This window comes from Taudactylus pleione, unplaced genomic scaffold (genome assembly GCF_031769625.1).
Source record: "Taudactylus pleione unplaced genomic scaffold, aTauple2 ptg000156l, whole genome shotgun sequence".
Lineage (NCBI taxonomy): Eukaryota > Metazoa > Chordata > Amphibia > Anura > Myobatrachidae > Taudactylus > Taudactylus pleione.
The window spans coordinates 11,029,089-11,048,130 of NW_028284558.1; the positions used below are offsets into that span (position 1 = coordinate 11,029,089).

Sequence of the window (19,042 nt, forward strand, 5' to 3'; positions counted from 1 at the left end):
GCTCAAAACAGGTGGCTAACCCCAGAATACAATGGATACTTGACAAAATTTAGGATCCCTCTCTCAATTCACAGGTTGCGCACTTCTGTCCTAGGGGGGCGTCCTTCAGACGTGATCGGAGTAGACCTGATGATTTATTTCACAATTAGTTAATTGCTTTTGTCCAGTAGATTCAGGGCTTGGTATGTTTTGTGATGATTTTTGCTGAAAAGTTTGACATCCTTCAGTATTTATCGCCATAACCACTATGTTCTGATTACGCATGTTTGCATTTAACAATGACCAAATCTTCAGATCTATTTGTGAATGCTCTGCAGTACCATTGACACTAAGGGTCTATTTAATAAGCAGTGTTAGGAGACAGAGTGAAAAGTGATAAGAAAGTGACAAGGTGCCAGCCAATCAGCTCCCATCTGTAATTTTTCAAACACAGCCTGTGAGATGACAGTTGGGAGCTGATTGGCTGGCACCTTATCACTTTATTATCACTTAACTCTGTCTCCTAACACTGCTTAGTAAATAGACCTCTTAGTACTGTGGAAAAAGCTGATAAGTCTTTTTGATTTGTTGGTAACTGCAAAACTCCCCCTCTTCCCACTTTTACATTCAGCCAGTTGATTTCCTCCAAATCGATCCCTTCCTTTTGGACCAGGTATATAGATTTGTGTGGTCAACTGTATGGATAAAATGCTTTGACACTTTTTAATGCTTTGCACTTTTCCTGGCTGTGAATAGTTATAGTAAGCTGTTTTGTGACATTGGGCCTGATTCAGAGATGTACACTAACCTGATGGTTAGCGTACATCTACGATGTTTAGGGGTCTGCGCAGACGCAAGACCCATTCTGCGCATGTGCAGAATGGGTCCTGTGAACTGGCTCACACTCCTCCCTTAGCCACGGCATGATTGACATGCTGTGGCTTTTAAGGGGTGGAGCCGGGAGGGGTGAGGACAGGGTCTACGTCAGTGGACGCAGATTTCCTGGCCTCGCAGGTGACCAGGCACCGGCCAGGCTGAGGTAATCTTCAGCTTACGCAGCCTGGCCAAAGGATCAGGTTGCGATGGTTTAATGGTGAGCCGAGGCGACGCTGCACTCGGAATGCAATTCAATGCTGGAGGTGTCTATTTCCTACAGATACCTCCTGCTGCATAGGCATATTGTTGGATAGTATTGCTCAACCGCTTCTGTGCAGCTGTGCAATACCATCCATCTCTGAATCAGGCCCAAAGTATGCAGTGGTGTATACAGCAGTACTTACGTTTGAAAGACTACACTTAGAAAGATCACACTTAGAAAGACCACACTTAGAAAGACCACACTTAGAAAGACCACACTAGAAAGACAACACTTAGAAATATCACACTTAGAAATATCACACTTAGAAAGACCACACTTAGAAAGATCACACTTAGAAAGACCGCACTTAGGGCCTGATTCAGAGCCGAACACTCTGACCAGAGCGCTTGCTCTGAATCAGTGCCCTCCTCCATAAAAATGGAGCGGCCTCCTGGCCGCTCGCATAGCTGTGGGTGACCACCCACAGCATATGCGAGCGTCCATGGAGCGTCCATGGAGCCAAAATCACTCCCACTGACATCACTAGTGATGTCAGTGGGGCCGGCTTCAGACGGTAGGCATTCCATGGGAACGCCTCCGTCTGGCAGGCACGCCCACCAAAGGGTGCGTGCTGTCAATCAACATCGACAGCACGTCCCCTTTGGTGTGAGACCCGGAGCGATGGTGGAGAGCCCGTCGCTCGCCGGGTCTCGCGCATGCGCACGACGGAGCTCCCTCCGTCGTGCGCATGCGCAGTGGGGGAAAATCGACCCGCTTGCAAGCATCCTGCGCTCGCGAGCGGGTCTGAATGACCCCCTTAGAAAGACCGCACGTAGAAAGATCACACTTAGAAAGACCACACTTAGAAAGATCACACTTAGAAAGACCACACTTAGAAAGACCACACTTAGAAGGACCACACTTAGAAAGACCACAACTTAGAAAGATCACACTTAGAAATACCACACTTGGAAAGACCGCACTTAGAAGGACCGCACTTAGAAAGACCGCACTTAGAAAGACCGCACTTAGAAAGATCACACTTAGAAAGACCACACTTAGAAAGCCCACACTAGAAAGACCACACTTAGAAAGACCACACTTAGAAAGATCACACTTAGAAAGACCACACTAGAAAGACCACACTTAGAAAGACCACACTTGGAAAGACCACACTTGGAAAGACCACACTTAGAAAGATCACACTAGAAAGACCACACTTAGAAAGATCGCACTTAGAAATACCACACTTAGAAAGACCACACTTAGAAGGACCACACTTAGAAAGACCACACTTAGAAAGACCACACTTAGAAGGACCACACTTAGAAAGACCACAACTTAGAAAGATCGCACTTAGAAATGCCACACTTAGAAAGACCACACTTAGAAGGACCACACTTAGAAGGACCACACTTAGAAAGACCACAACTTAAAAAGATCACACGACAACACTTAGAAGTTTCCTGTTTATCAGACAGTTATTTACTTCTGCTGTTCATGTCTTTCAGCCATTTACTCAGGGCTTCTAGTAGGTTCCTCCACAGAGAATGGTAAGGAATACATTGTGACTGTTTACAGGGAGGAACTGTTTGCAAGTTAGGTTAGAAAGCTCAAGATACAGATAAAGAAATCCTTCCCATTTTTCAAATTTAAGCAGCAGGGTTAGTGCTGCCACCAAGAGCATTATTATTTGTTTCTTTTTGACCATTTAAGTTTAGGTTTTAAACTTTTAATTGGTCTAAGCAAAATGTGCATTGCATACAGTAGTTTATACTAGTTTTCTATTGGAAATTCTGTGACTTGTAAAAGAGATACATGTAGGAAAGTCAGTGTCAGATTAGATCATGTATATGTGTCTGAGCAACATTGGTTCTCTTGTTCATAAAAATGACTTTATTCATGAATACAGCTGGTCACAGATGCTGCAATTACAGCATGACCCGAAAACCGAACGATCACAAATATAATGATCCCATTGAGTTCTAAAGGATCGGCTTCAAGTTTTTTAGAAGCCACCCAACCTGCGTTATTGGCCAATTTCACTTGCTGCATTGAATGGCTTCAAAGGTCCTACAGCATAGTGTTACACATTTTATTATGTGTGACGTATATATTCAGTACACCTTTGCAAAATAGACCGATCATTTATTTCCTAAAGAAGGTCAGAGTGTGTATGTGACCAGCAGTTAGCAGTCTACAGTTGAACAATCATCTACTCATAGGGAGAAGATGACAAAAAGCTTTTTTCTAAGTCTTACTGTTTGGAGCAAATCCACTAGAACAATAAGATACTGTACTTTCTTGTCATTTAAGCTGGCTTACAGCTGTTCTATGGGTTGTAGCAAAGCTCTTCTCATCCGTCAAGAGATCCTTTTCCCTTGTTACACAGAAGTATATAGATTTTCCAGTAAGTAGCTGTGTTATCTTAAATACAATTCTGTGTCAATAAGTGAATCCAAGCAGAAGTCATATCCCCAAATGTAAAGAGATACAGCACTTTAGCTCAGAGCACAAAATGTAAAGGTGATTGCAGAAATAATTAGTCAATAATTACAACTCTGTAACTAGCTTAGTACACTGTAAGCAAACTGTTCATTACAAATCTAGAGCAATATAAAAAATCTAAAACGTAAAAAAAAAAAAAATATCGAAAATTGCAGTCAAATAAGTGGAATGTTTTGGCACCAGAAGACAGACAGCATTGGACACTGCACCATTTCATTGTTCATCTGCATTATCCTGTATGTCAGGGTATTCAAATTTTTAAGTGGAGCCATTTAGATCATTTGAATGTTCACTGCTACAGAGTGTTTCAGGAAATAAATGTACTAATGGGATGGCTTGTCTCTGTCTACTCTTGTCATTGACTATATTTACTAAAGTGAGAGTTTTTAGAAGTGGAGATGTTGCCCATAGCAACCAATCACTTTCTACTTAACATTTAACTAGCACCTTCTAGAATATAATAGCTAGAATCTGATTGGTTGCTATGGGCAACATCTCCACTTCTAAAACTCTTACTTTAATAAATATACCCCTAAGTGAGTGCAGGGCTTGTGATTGGGGCTGAATGATAGAAGGAGGGGAGTAGGCAAGGACGTAGGCACAGACTGTCAGATAGTGGAAGGAACAATCACCTATTAATAGTGTTGTCCTGCAAAAGATTTTAAAAACTGCTTTTCATACACATCTTGTTGGCATTAGTTGTGTTTATGGAAACGCCTAAGAGGACATATTTTTAGCATTAAAAATAAATATTGATATCTGAGAGCTACTGCATTCATATAATCACTAGAAGCACCTCTTGATGCTGTTGGTCATAGGGGGAATGCCAACACTGGTTTTTCATAGGTATCCAGACATCCCTTTTAATTAGTGTGATTGGCCACATCAGCCATTCCCGTTACTGACAGATACATAAAATGAAGCATGCAGCCATGCAAATAAAGTATGGTAGAATATTAGAAGTAGAATAGGTAACGCTGAAGAGCTCAGTGACTTTCCATGTGGCACTGTTATGGCATGCCACCTTTCCATCAAGTCAGACTGGCAAAATGCTGCACTGCTAGAGCTGCAGTAGTGAAGTGCCATTGCTGTTATCTTGGAGTGGAAATATCTAGGAGCAACGACAGCTCGGCCCTAAATCATTAGGCCACACAAGCTTACAAAACGGACCAATTGTTGAAGAGAGTAGCAAATAAAATGTGCCTGTCTTCGGTTACAACACTCACCACTGAGTTACACACAGCCTCTGGAAACAACTTTAGCACAAGAACTATTTATCAGAAGTTTCATGGACTGGGTTTCGCTGGTTGAGTAGCTCCATGCAAGTGTGGTGGAGTGGTGCAAAGCAAATTGCCATTGAATTCAATCACTGATAAATCACTCTTCACCACCTGGCATTCTGACAGGTGACTCTGGGTTTGGTGGATGCCAGGAGAAAGCTTCCTGCCCAAATCCATACCGCCAACTGTGAAGTTTCAAGAAGGAGGAATAATGGTCTGGGGCTGTTTTTTATAGTATGGTCTGGGCTCCTTTGTTCCAGTGAAGGGAAATGTTATTGTTGCAGCATACAATGACATTGTAGAGATTTTTTTGCTTCCAACTTTGTGGCAAGAGTTTGGAGAAGGCATTGTCCTGTATCTGCATGACAAAGCCCACATGCACAAAGCGAGGTTCACCAGGACATGGTTTGCTGGGCTTGGTGTGTAATAACTTAATTAGCTTACATAGAGCCCTGACCTCAGCACCATTAATACTTTGGTATGAAATGAGATCCTGACTGCAAGACACGCCTTATAGCTAATGGTTTATTAAGAGAGGAGGGGGTCGTGCAGTCTCCATTCAGGCTCACTCCTATCTAGCCAGCAGTACAAGTGACTAGACTCTGTCACTGTGCTAGAGTCTACTGCGTATGCGCAGGTCTCTGGGAAAATGGTGCAGCAGCCATTTTCCCAGCAATTATTCTGCTGAGCATGCGCTCTGCCATTTTCCCAGTGATTTATGCAGAGCTTACAATGCGGGACTCCAGAGAGGGAAGCATTGAAGTACATGGGTGCAGGTGTGCAGTGCGTGCGCTCCTGGACCCAGCGGCCTGTGTGCACCGCATACCCTGTGCCCATTATAGATACACCACTGCTTATAGGCTAATATCAGTGCCCGACCTCACTAATGCTCTTGGGGATGAATTCATTTGTTTTGAAATCTAGCAGAATTCCTTCCCTGTAAAGCGGTGTCTATCATAACAGCAAAGGAAGGTAGAACTCCATATTAATGCCCATGGTTTTGCATGAGATGTTCAACAAGCACATATAGGTGTAATGCAGTGGCATCGCTATGGAGGTGCGGGGGAGGGGTGTGTGATATTCTCTTGCAGCACTCGGCTCCTGTCACAGAGGAGGACCTGACAGTGGCACCTATGGGGATACTGGAGTGATGCGTTTGGGGACCCTGTGAGGCCATGCCCATTTCTTTTAGACCATGCCCCTTTTTGGGCGAGCACTGCTCTGTCGCACTCATGGGGTGGGTTAGAGTGCGCTCCGGGTGTCACCGATGGGTAACACCGTAGATCGGAGAATGTTGAATATCCGCACAACTTCGAAATGGAATGTCCCAGCTGTCGGGCACCCACTATCGTGCCCTGTTTGAACTCCAGTAATTCACATTGCCTCGCCATGAGCAGTCTAGCCAGTGTTCAAACTGACTCACAAGATGTCAGATTATAATTGATGCAGGTTTGGGCATTTCCAAGATGTCACAGTATAGTGGTGCTACCTACCATTACCTTTACATACTGCTATCCCATGGCATTTCAGTATATAATAATGTAATTTTTATAGCAAAAAAACTTAGAACAAAACAAAATTAAATAACATACAAGAGTCACTCTTTATAATTTTATGTTATATAACAATGAGATCATTGCCGAAGTACACGTCGTAAAGGGATGTTCTCCTGAAAATGCAATTAACGTTTATTTATTTTAATATGGCGTAGTCAGACTGCATGTTAACGATCACTGGGTATACTGTAACTTAGTGTTGCAGGAAGAAATGCCTGCTGTGCACCATTAAACAGCATACAGGTAGGGCTGCCAAGAGAAATCCTGGGCCCTGTTACAGCAACTTCCCAGGGCCCCCCTGGAGGAGGTGTGGCCACAGCATGTTAGGGGCAGGACTGTACATCTTAGGGGGTGTGTCTAGCAGTTTTATTGAAACCAGTGAGTGCCGGACCTATATACAGTGGTGGCCAAAATTGCGGACACATTTTGAAATGTGAATGATTTTCAACTTCGAATGCTTATAAAAACTGTTACACTTCATGCAGTGCAATGATTCATATATCAAATGAAAAGAAATTTAATGCTGAATTCAACACAATAAACAGAGGTCAAATATTTGCATTACAAGGGAAGTTATGCAGTGAAAACAACACAGGACAGTAACATCATAAGTACACAGGGATTTTCACCCTATCAGCATTTCGTTGGGTATCTTTTATTTTTCAAGACAGCAGCACAGCGACGTGGCATTGAGCCAACTAATGTTTGGAGCAGTTCCTTCTTTATTATGTGGTGCCATGAGACAATTATAGCCTCAATTAATTGTCTTTTATTGGATGGACGCCTCATATGTACCAGTTTTTTCAAACAAAGCCACAAATGTTCTATGGGGTTCAGGTCTGGGCTGTTTCCTGGCCATCCCAGCACCTGTATGTCATTCTCCGTGAACCTCTGTTTGCATATCCGTGCAGTGTGGCAGGGAGTTTAATCCTGATGGGAAAAAAATGGGGCATTATCTGGGAAAAGATCCCTGATAGAAGGTAGAAGTTTTGGTTGTAGGATGGTGTCAATGTACTTTCTGCTGTTCAGTGTGCCATCTATGACATAAAGGCGGCCTACAGCATCTGCTGTCATACATGCCAAGATCATAACACTTGTACACTTGTAGGACTCTTTGTTGTCGCTTGAATGCAATCTGGATGTATCTCTTCCCCGATGCGACGTCTCACATATTTTCTCCCATCACTACCAAATATTGATATCTTAGTTTCGTCACTCTATATCACTTGTTTCCACTGAGCTTCTCTCCATGCAATGTGTTCTTTTGCCCACTGTATTCGTTTCTGCCACTGCTTTTTATTCAGCAATGGCTTTTTTCGGGGGAATCCTACCTTTTAGGCCAACCTCCGTTAGTCTTCTTCGTACCATTCTTGCACTGACGAAAACACCAGTTGCACTCAGGTCACTGCTAATAGCCGCAGATAACATCCATCTGTCCCTGATGCAAATTCGTTTTATTCTCCTAAACATCAACAGCTGTTGTGCACTTTTTCCGGCCTTTTCCTTCTTTGGGGTCTATGTACTAAGCAGTGTTAGGAGACTGAGTGAAAAGTGATAAGTCTGTGATAAGGTGCCAGCCAATCAGCTCCCAACTGTCATTTTTCAAACACAGCCTGTGAGATGGCAGTTGGGAGCTGATTGGCTGGCACCTTATCACAGACTTATCACTTTTCACTCTGTCTCTTATCACTGCTTAGTACATAGACCCCTTTGTTTTTTATCGATTGTGTTTCCTGATAGCGTAAACAAAACTTTCATATTCCTGATGTTGTCACATTCCCACCAATTGCTGCATACGAAAGACCATTTTCACGTAACACCACAATCCTGGATCTCTTCCTGGGTGACCAGTCACCACTTTGCCTGGACGACAGTGTTGTATTTATTTTTTACACCGTCAATAGCACTAAACAATACACACAAACATCCAACCGTAATTGCACTTCAGTAACCAACTTTATTCTGCAAACCGCCAAACTGACCTTTCCCACCTTTGAACATGACCTCGCACCTGCTCATAAACGACAGTTGATTGGTCCTCAGAACAACAATTCCGATTGGCTGGTAGTAGCTGTTACTACAATCCTCTTCTTGAATCTCACGCATCTGTGCTTCTTTGTCTGACTGAAAGTAGCATAAATTCCCTTGTTGTAATGCAAATATTTGACCTCCTTTTTATTGTGTTGAATTCAGCATTAAATTTCCTTTCATTTGATATATGAATCATTGCACTGCGTGAAGTGAAACAGTTTTTATAAGCATTCAAAGTTGAAAAACATTAAAATTTCAAAATGTGTCCGCAATTTTGGCCACCAGTGTATGTATATTATATATATCTAATATGCATAATGCACTTGATGGGCACTCACTCACAGACAGTGACTCTGAGACTCACAAACAGCACAGCAGAGACAGTCAGTGGGCGCGCTCAGGCTCTTCCCTTCAATGCAGTGCAGCCAGTCTCACCACAAGTCACCAGTCACCCTTGTCTGCTGAGGGCTGCCTGCGCCACACACAAACAACATGGATGCCCGCGCTGCGCCCACGGTCACCTGTCTGCGTCGTGTGTAATCCCTCAGACCCCGCCCGCTGCTGCCGCATGGAGACGCGCTGCCTTCTGGTGATGAGAGCCTCGCGAGATGATGACGTCATGATCTCGCGAGTGCACTAGCTCCGCAGCGGCGAGGCTGCAGACTGTAAGTAGTGACACTGTCTATGTACAATTGACACACAGACAGTGTGCGATCATGCGGTGACAGAGACCTGGCGCCCGCTTCCAGCGATGGTTTGAGAAGTGGCTAATAAAAAAAAAAAGTTGAAAAAAAGCCTGGCAGTGTGCTTCCAGCGGCCCGGGCCCCCTGCCATGCCCCGGGCCCGGGTAATCTGTGCCCGCTCCCCCCCCTCTCGGCGCCCCTGCATATAGGTGCAGTACTTGACAGATGTATTCAATATTTGTCCATGTATACAGAATGCATGTTTATTCTAGACAGAATGTTTGCAAAACTGTATATAATTGTAGCAATGTAGAATCACAATCAGCAAATCCATTCTTCTCTATATGTGGTAGATGTACTAAACCTTGGAGAGAGATAAAGTGGAGAAAGATAAAGTACCAACCAATCAGCTCCTAACTGCCATTTTTCAAACACAGCCTGTAAACTGACATTTAGGAGCTGATTGGTTGGTACTTTTTAACAGTCTCCACTTTATCTCTCTCCAAGGCTTAGTACATCTACCCCTACTTGTCATATTATTATTATTATCATTATCAGTGGCGGATTTGCAGTCCCTCCAGTAAAATCTGTTGCTTCAGTGAGCCAGTTGCAGTCACTGGCTTCACTGTGACTGGAGGTGGCTTCCTATTGGTGTCTCCTCCCCCTGGGACTGCCAGTGCGGGCTGCGATTAGCAGAGAGTGGCTTCCAGTGGAAGCTGCTGCTCTGCCTTTCGGGCAGCCCTACAGGGATCTTGGGGTCAATGCAGTCCCCAGAAGCCGGCGTTATGCACATGTGCGGCGCCACTGCCACTCATGCACATGCGCCAGTCCTGGCGCCTGCCAGATTCATTGCACAGGCGCCAGGACCCGGCCGGCCCTGGCCAGACCAGCAGCAGCGGCAGCCCCCTTCAGGTAAGGGCAGGAGCCGCTGCTGATTATTATAAAGCTAAAAGTTTTGAACTCTTGACAATGGCAGTCCATCTTCTCTGGATGTCCCCTCTGGAGACCAGCACATGAGTAGTAAAGTCCTGTTTGGTGTTTCAGCTGTGGAACTGTGGGAAATATATACCCATAGCAACCAATTAGCTTATAGTTATTATTTATCAAGGACATTGCATAAAATCATAGGAAGAATCTTATTGCTTGCCTGCTATTGGCATCTTCTCCACTTGACGGTTTGATACATCTCCCCCTCGTAGCTTAATTTAGGCTGCACTGTGAGTAAATGGCCTGCAAAGAGGATCACTGCCTCCCATCTGCTATGGGGCCTGCCATTGAGCAACATGTAACAAAGTTTTAGCCTCAATGCACAAACAATGTTCACAGCAGAAGTCATTTTATTGTTATTTTGTGTAATAGAAATTGGGAGCTTAATAGCATCACTCATTACCAGTAAGAGTTTTGTTTTATGTCAAGCATTATAAAGTTAAATGATATCTCATTTACAAAACACTGTCTCATAAATCTACTCAGAATGTCAAAGTAAGTTACACAATTAACATGTTTAATTGCTAAGCAAGAATATCATTTTATAGTGCAGAAACATACATTTTCCTTGTTCTCTAGCTTTCGCAAACATACCGTCATACTGTACATAAACAAGGGTGGAACTAGTCATTCTAATGAAGGAGATGGTAACTTAAATAGTTCATCTGGTTGTTGTCTTCAATTCCTCTAGAGTGAGAATGCTGCCAAACCCAATGCATAGAGAGGCGAGTCAGCAACCATTACAAGCCCTCATATGGTAGCTGAACACTTTTAAAGGACTGATCTTTAGTATGGGTATCTAGACAGTGGCCAGGAGGGAGGGAAAGCTCCTCCAAAACAAAGGGGTCTATTTACTAAGCAGTGTTTGGAGACAGAGTGAAAAGTGATAAGAAAGTGATAAGGTGCCAGCCAATCAGCTCCCAACTGTCATCTCACAGGCTGTGTTTGAAAAATGACAGTTGGGAGCTGATTGGCTGGCACCTTATCACTTTCTTATTACTTTTCACTCTGTCTCCTAACACTGCTTAGTAACTAGACCCCAAAGAGTTTATTACCAGTGGCGACCTCAGTAGGATAGTAGCAGAGCCGTGACCCCCCTCCCCTACACATGACCATTACATTAGCAGCTGCAGAGCTAAGGCTAAGCTGCCATGTAGGCAATCGGAATCCCAATGCTGGAAGCTCAACCAGGGACTAAAGATAAGCGTCTAAATCCTGACGCCTATCTTCCGTGGAGGGTTAGGCTAGGGGAAGGGGGGGTTAGAGTTAGGCACCCCCTGGGAAGGTTAGGGTTAGGCACCACTTAGGGAGGGTTAGGGTTAGGCTAGGGGAAGGGGGGGGTTAGGGTTAGGCACACCCTGGGTAGGTTATGGATAGGCACCACTTAGGAAGGGTTAGGAGGGGGAGAGGGGAGGGTTAGGTTACTTACCAGCCCTAGTTGGGATCTTCACTGTTCAGGCTTCCGGCGTCGGTATTTGGTCCAGCAAGAATGGATCCGGCGGCATTACATACCGATTCTGAGTGTGACTTTGCATATGTGCGTCTGCTGTGAGTGTGATTCTGCATGTATGGGAGCCTGTTGTGAGAGGTGTGGTGTATCCAGAGTCAGATTAAGGGGAGTAAGTAGCTCCAGTGGAAGAAGGTGCCTCCATTGCATGGGGCAAGTGAATGACTCTGATTGGAGTGGGCTCACCCACTATGATGCCGTCACACCCTACTGCATGATGTAGTTACGATCCCTGTGGTTCTTGTTTTTACCCTTTGCTCCTCCTCACTTCAAAACCTTGTTATACCACTGTATCCAGGGTAAGAATAGGAAGGATTGTAAGTAGGGAAAAACACATGAAATCAATGGGTTATAAATATGCAATACTGTGATATTTAAAAATACATTCTTTAAAACCAGCAAGATATACTGTATATAATACCCCTTTCAGACATCTCGAGATTCCCGGGAATTTGGCCTGCCTCAGCCAAATTCCCGGGTAGCCGTGTCTGTCTGAAAGGTACATACCCGGGAACACGTTCCAGGTTAGCCGCCCCTTCAATCGACCAGGGTTCTGTCTGAATGGTGCTACCCGGGAATTTACTACTCCCGGGCAGCACCAAGCAGCTTTTACATGGAGTTGACAGCGCAGAGCGTCCTATAGGACGCTCAGCTCTGCTGCTCACCACCCCCAACACCAGCTGGCTGTGTACAGAGAACCCCAGCCGGATGGTGGGGACACCCGCCGACGGGTCTCTGCCACAGCGGGCCGTCCGCTACACCAGTCGCTGTGTCAGCGACACAGGACCCCAGCCGGACGCCGGGGACGCCCGCGCTGGAGACCGACGACTGGTCCCAACCATAGCGGGCCACCCGCACTCCCGCTGGACCAACAGGGAATTAAAAGAATTTTTTGAAAAAAAATAATACTAATAATAAAAAAAAAAAATCTGCATTATGATTGGCCGGCTTCCGGCAGCTGAATGATGACATCATCATCATCAGCCAGAGAGGGGATAGGCTAGGAAGAGCAGACGGCAGAGAAGAGGCAGGTAAGCAGAAAAACCCTGCTCTTGTCTAAAAGTAGTCTGCCTGGGAATTTCCCTGGTAGACACTAGAGTGTGAAAGGGGGGTCTCAATGAAATACCCAGGAATTTGCACAGGAGATATTCCCGGGTAGATAGATAGATAGATAGATAGATAGATAGATAGATAGATAGATAGATAGATAGATAGATAGTATCCCAGCTAGTATTAAATAAGAAAATGTCAGTTATCTGTTTTCCACCAATCCAGCTTTCCCGCATCTGTTTCACCACCAGTTGGACTTTTATAAAACTGGTACTGGTGGTATGAAGGCCTCTCCTCCTTGAGCTTCCCATTCAAGTTTATTTAAAAAATAAAAAACTAATAGAGGAGGGACCTTGACAACACCACTAGCAGTTTAAAATAAGCCTGCTCTAAGCAAAATCACTAGATCTGTATTACTGTATTAGAGAAGTGCAGTTAAGTGACTGATTCTTATTTAACATACAGATGTGTCCTCGTACATCTTTGCTGCAGTCGTGCCAAACATCCCCTCTCGTTGCGCTATGTCCTGTGAAGTCTGTTTTTGCATATTTTTTTGCAGAAAATGTATCTAAGTGGCAATGTGATGTGGCTAAGACCCACCAGGAGACTGTGCTGATTAATTTGATATGCAACGCTGTGTGTGACTGCGGGGCAAATTCATCAACACTAAAATAACATTTTTAAGGCCATTTTCCTTAATTAACGTTATTTTAGTATTCATGAACACACTTAGCACAGGAGATATCACTGATATCTCCTTGCTAAGTCCCCCTGTGTTAATTTTCACACTCCCCATACATTAGTACATTAGTATGGGGATATGGAATTTATGCTGTGAGAATACATGACAGCATAGCAGACGGAACCAGAGGCTGCTGCGTGAGCAGGTAAGTCGGGGACGGGGGCAGGTGAGCGGAAGGGGGGGGAGGTGAGCGGAGGGGGGAGGGACACACAAAATTACCGCGGCTGTAGACAGCGAATGCGCTGGGTTAAAGAATGTAACAGCACATGCTCAGAATGGATTCCTGCTGCCGTAAGTTAGAGCAGATAGGGATAATTATCTATTTCCGAAAAGCTTTCATTGCAAAAATGTTACTGTATGGAGAGGAGGAATGATGAATTCCTCTGGACATCGTAATCGTGCAATCGCTCAGTAATCGTGCACAAATCGTGCACTCTTATGTCGGAAACGACCAGCGATGCGAACTCCAGCTGGTCGTTTCCGACATTGTCCATCGCCTGAACATGCAGCACAACCTGACGATCTCGTCAGGTTGCTGCATGTTGGGGAATGGGGGAGAGAGCCCGACGCTGAACGATATCGTTAATGATATCGTTCAGCGGCTGTTCCCAATGTCATGAACGACATTGAGCACAGCCTGCCGGGGACACACTACACGATATCGCTCAGGGAGCATATCGTCTAGTGTGTACGCACCATTAATTGTTAGATTTTGGAGAAAATCTAATTTAAATCATGTGATCCCCCTTATTTTATATATAAATAAACAGTCTGCTGGTAAAAAATAAATCAGAGAAATATAAGACATTAACTTAAATGTAATTGTTGCCAGGATGAAGTTATCCAGAGAGATTAATGGGTTCGACCTCTGAAATCTACAACGAAAGAGGATTATCCAAGACTGTGTTTATGTTCTTATTTTTAATAGAAAACATACAGCAAATCAATATATTCTACTCGGTCATCGTTTGTAACACTGGCAGGTAAAGGAAAGTATTATAATGTCTTCATGACTAGATTAACGGGGCATCTAAGGGCTGTGGCCTAAAGCCACTAAGCATTATTATTTTAGTTGCAGGGTAAAATAACAAAGCATCTTGCTAAGTTACTTTGCCAGCCCATAAGATTTACAATATACAGAACCATGTGCAATAATTAAAAAAATTTAACAAATTTTGGTAGAAAAATATAGTAAAATAAAATAAATATGAAAATCAGCAATCATAGGGCCTGATTCAGTGTGGTAAGCAAACGCGATGTTTTACGGGCAACTTTGATGTTTTGCGATCTGCGCATATGCAGGATCTGTACTGTCCATGTGCAGAGCGGTGTCTGCGATGACAGTGTCATTGCCCCCTAAGCCACAGCATGACTGACATGCTGCGGCCGTTTGGGGGCAGGGAGGGGGCGGTGATGGCAGCATCCAAGAAAACGGGGGCGTGTCGGCTACGTTTGTGGGCTTTCCAAGACCCTGTCACCATCCTGAGTAACCTGAGTGTCACTCCATACTTACCGACTTTGCTGCCCCCTCATCAGGTAGGGGACAGCCAGGTCGGTAGAGAGGGGGCGTGGTGGCCGGGAAAATGGGCGGTGCTGGGAGTGTGGTGGCACAATTGCATCATCGTGGCCCCGCCATTGCTATGTAGTGCTGAGAAAACAGGCATTGTATAGCAGGGGCGGGGTTACGATGACGTGATTGACCGTGAATCGCATCATCGGCCTTCCGGGACTGCCCACTTGTGCTCTGTAAGTGGGCAGCCACAGGGGTGCGCTCAGGTGGAGGGGGGGTGCGGGCGGGACGGGAGACTTGACTATATTTCCGGGTGTACGGGAGTGCCACCTGATTTTTGGGAGAGACTCGCTGCCATTTCAGCAGAATTGGCAAGTATTTGTTAATCAGATGTTCGATGTTCACACAGTTAATCTGATGGCTGCATCTCTGGGAGCAGCATCCGATCAGAGAAACCAGCAGATCATCTATTGAGTGTCTATTAAATATATTATTTTATTATATATTATTTTATTATATATTATTTTTGTATTTCATTAAGAATTATTTTTATTTTTCTATATTCCTACAGATGAATCTGGACCTCTGAGAGTAGCCTAATTAACGACATGCCGAAATCTTCATGTTTCTACACTGATGATGTCAAAGAAGACAAAGAATATACAGTAAGTCTAATATTTATTCTCTTATATACTTATCGGGCTAGATTTGCTAAGCATCAGGTTTTGTAAGCTACTATCTCTCTGTACTCTTGACCCCAACATTTAAAACAGCAATAATATTAAATGCAAAACCTGGAGTAATATGCATTTATAAATATTGCCATTTTAAATTTTGGGGGCAAAAGTGCAGAAATTTGGAGGCTTGCAAAAGCCACCACTCAGAAAATCTAGCCGATTGTATTTAATACATCTAATATGCCTTTAAACAATTGGCATCATTTGGATATATTAAACATGTCCTATGCACTGATGTCACATATAAATTGGTGTGCCATGGATTGGAAAAATAAGAGGTAAAAGTCATAGAGGTTTAAATCAAGATTCAATAGGATTATTCTTTATAATATCCAAATGGTTTTAATATGCATATAGAGGCCTGTAAGAAATATCTGTATGAGGCATGAATTTTGATGTAATCACTTAATTGTGAGAATAAATACTGTATGTGTATTATAAGGAAAAATGCACCACTTGCTGTAAAGTATAATGGATAGTAGGATTCACCTTGGATTTCTGTAATCTTTATAAAAGCACTTTGTCAACCGCTTTTTGCATTTATACTGTGAAGAACTTCTTGGTGATTTATAATGTCTAATTTACAGTAGGAAACACATACAGAAATAGCATTAAATGATTGTCTATAAATAAGTTTTGATTATGTGAAATATTGAATTAGAAGTGATAGGAGGAACCACATCCTGTCTTTCTTACAAGGAAAGTCATAGTTATTAATACAGTAGCTAGTTGTCAAGAAGTATATTAGTAGATAGGCCGTGGATACTCACTGCTGCAAGGCTATTTAGCCAATAAATGTCATTGAGGCACTGTACTTGGTAATTGTTCCAGAGCCAAGAACGCGTTAGAGCTGTGACCACAGACCAGCATAGCACGTTGGTTCTATAGGGGACACAAGTTACAGTGAACAAAAATCTGCAAATCCTTAGCAACCTTTAGCCTACTATAAAGGAGGTCATACTGTTATGCACCCCATCAATCATAGTTATTTTCTATAGGCTTTGGGTTCCAATCACATAAATCACAGCTATCTACTGTAGCTCTGTTACTGCAATGGAACATGGCCAGGGGCACAGTTATATATGACATTGTCCTAGGCATTGGGTCAGAATATACTCTAAATTAGTAATAGTGTTTCCAACATTCTTATGTTCCTTTGTACAAACCCCTCCTCCCACACATTATTTTCAAATCGGTGACTGGCAAAGACCAAACAGAAAAAATAAAATATAATTATGGTGATTTATAATGCCCATTGAACATTATTGCCTTAGGCATGTAACTTTACTGTATGCCCCAGAGGTTCAGGGATAAAGAATGAATCAAAGCCTATGAAGATGACGAGAGATGGCCTGTAGCTAGCTTTTAGTCTGGATCGCAGAGGAGTTGTAGAAGGAAGGGTAAGATCTATTTACTAAGTAATTGGTTATACTGTAGATATGTGGGAGGTAATATCAATAGATTAGAAGTGACCTGATATTAGAATTATTAGGAGTAGACATTGGACTGTAAATTGTAAGGCAGTAAAGACACTTGACAGTAAACAGTTATGGAGATTATGGGCCCCATTTATCAACGATGTGCTCGCTAAAGGGGTTATGTCATCACTTTATTATTCAACAAACAGCGATAATCTAAGATTGACACTGTTTGTCACAGCATTGCTCTCGCCATCTTTAGAGCGATTCGGACCCCATTGCCAACAATGGGGACCCATCACTGACATTCCGGCTTCGGCAAAGCCTTACAGGCACTGTCAGGTCTCCGTCGGTTTAAAGTGCCATGCACATGCGTAGATGGACCGTCGCGCAAGTGCATTACACAGAAGCCTGTCGCTGGCAGCATTAGGCTGCCAGCAGCTGAGCGGAGGACCACACCTACGAGGAGGACTTCGCTGGACCTCGCCAGAGGGGTAAGCAATGATGAATATCACTGGCATTTTCGTTTGTGTCACTGCGATACTAAACGAAAAATGCAGCTGGTATTAAGATCTGTTGTTAAATAGAGCCCTATTCTAGTTATGGGGATTATAAGCCTATATATTGAGAGCAATGAGGGACAGATATAAAGTTGCTTTAGGTAAGTGGACAATACTTTGGGGACTATTCATTATTAACATTCGATGGACCCACGCAAATTACTGTATGTATCTAACTCACTGTGACTTGCGGCAGCAGACACAAATCCAGAGGAGCAATTCAGCTTATCTCAGTGCCGGGACAGCTGTCCCTAACAGTCACATTTTTGTTGCTAATTAGAGGTGGCAACCGTTTATAGTCCCGGGCAGTGTTACCTTGTATGCATGATCTTACAGTAGGTCACACATGTGCACAACAAGGGACGGAGAAGGTGGAGGAGTCCAAATGGATCCCCCTTTGCACTCCAGTTGTCCTTTCTGCAGGGCCCAGCAGCTAACGCATCTGACAGTAGTCAAGCTCCGAAAACTTTCAGTGTTTCGAGTTTGAAGAATGGACGGCATGCCACATTGGGACAGCAATGGTGTATAAGTCTGTTATTAAAAACATACAGAAACCACTGTTTCCACATAGACAAGGGTGGTTCAATAAATAAGGTTACAAGCCTTCTCGTTGCGTATATGTATTCAAGTCGTACATAAAAGTATAATCATTAGTATGGCCTTGGTACAGACTATTTTTCCACATTATCTCCATACTGGTGTAAGCTTTTGTTCCAATGGTACACCAAAGCATATATCCTGGCATAGAAGGAATCAGTTTCAAGCGCCTGAGGCCAAGACATGATGTCTTGCTTAACTTCACCATCATGAACGATGAGCTGTTCAGTTCATCAGCAATTTCACTAACTCGAATGTGTCTGTCCTTCTAAATCAGACCTTCAATGCGGTACATATAGTATTCTGTGGTGGATGTGCTTGGCTGGCCGGATCAACTTGAATGTCTGTCCTGCCGTTATCAAAGGCAGTGCACCAAACCTGTATCTGTGATATGACGTTACCACCGTACACCTTGACATGTTGGCAGTTAATTTCAGCTGCTGATATGCCCTTTAGATCATACTGCGCACCTTAATATTTGACCATGTTTCCACCAGCCCCACCCCCTTACAACTAATGTTGGGACAGTATGACTGATATAAGGCGCAGTCTGATGGCTGTGAGGAGAAACAGTGGTCTATCTGCTCTGGCCTGGTGGGAAATTAGTATGAAATAGAGAACATTACATAAATGAGAGGTCTTGTTACCTTACTTATTGATACACAACTCCAAATTACTGATTAGATATAAATACATTATGCAATAAAATTTGCAATAAATAAATAGAGGCTTTTAGCACAATCATGGCCAAGGTTATGGGCCTACCCACCATATCCAGGTAACCTCTGTAGGGTAGGTCCCTAACATACTAGGGTTCAA

The 19,042-nt window shown here is 43.5% G+C and overlaps 1 protein-coding gene across 1 annotated transcript in view; it reads left to right on the forward strand.

The window, feature by feature from the left end:
• The window catches only part of B3GALT1 (beta-1,3-galactosyltransferase 1), a 415,780-nt gene that overhangs the window by 261,391 nt on the left and 135,347 nt on the right, over positions 1 to 19,042 (forward strand). The window contains exon 3 of the mRNA XM_088474894.1: positions 15,483 to 15,576. The gene's annotated coding sequence lies outside the window, so the exon portion shown is untranslated. The remainder of the gene's footprint in view (positions 1 to 15,482; positions 15,577 to 19,042) is intronic.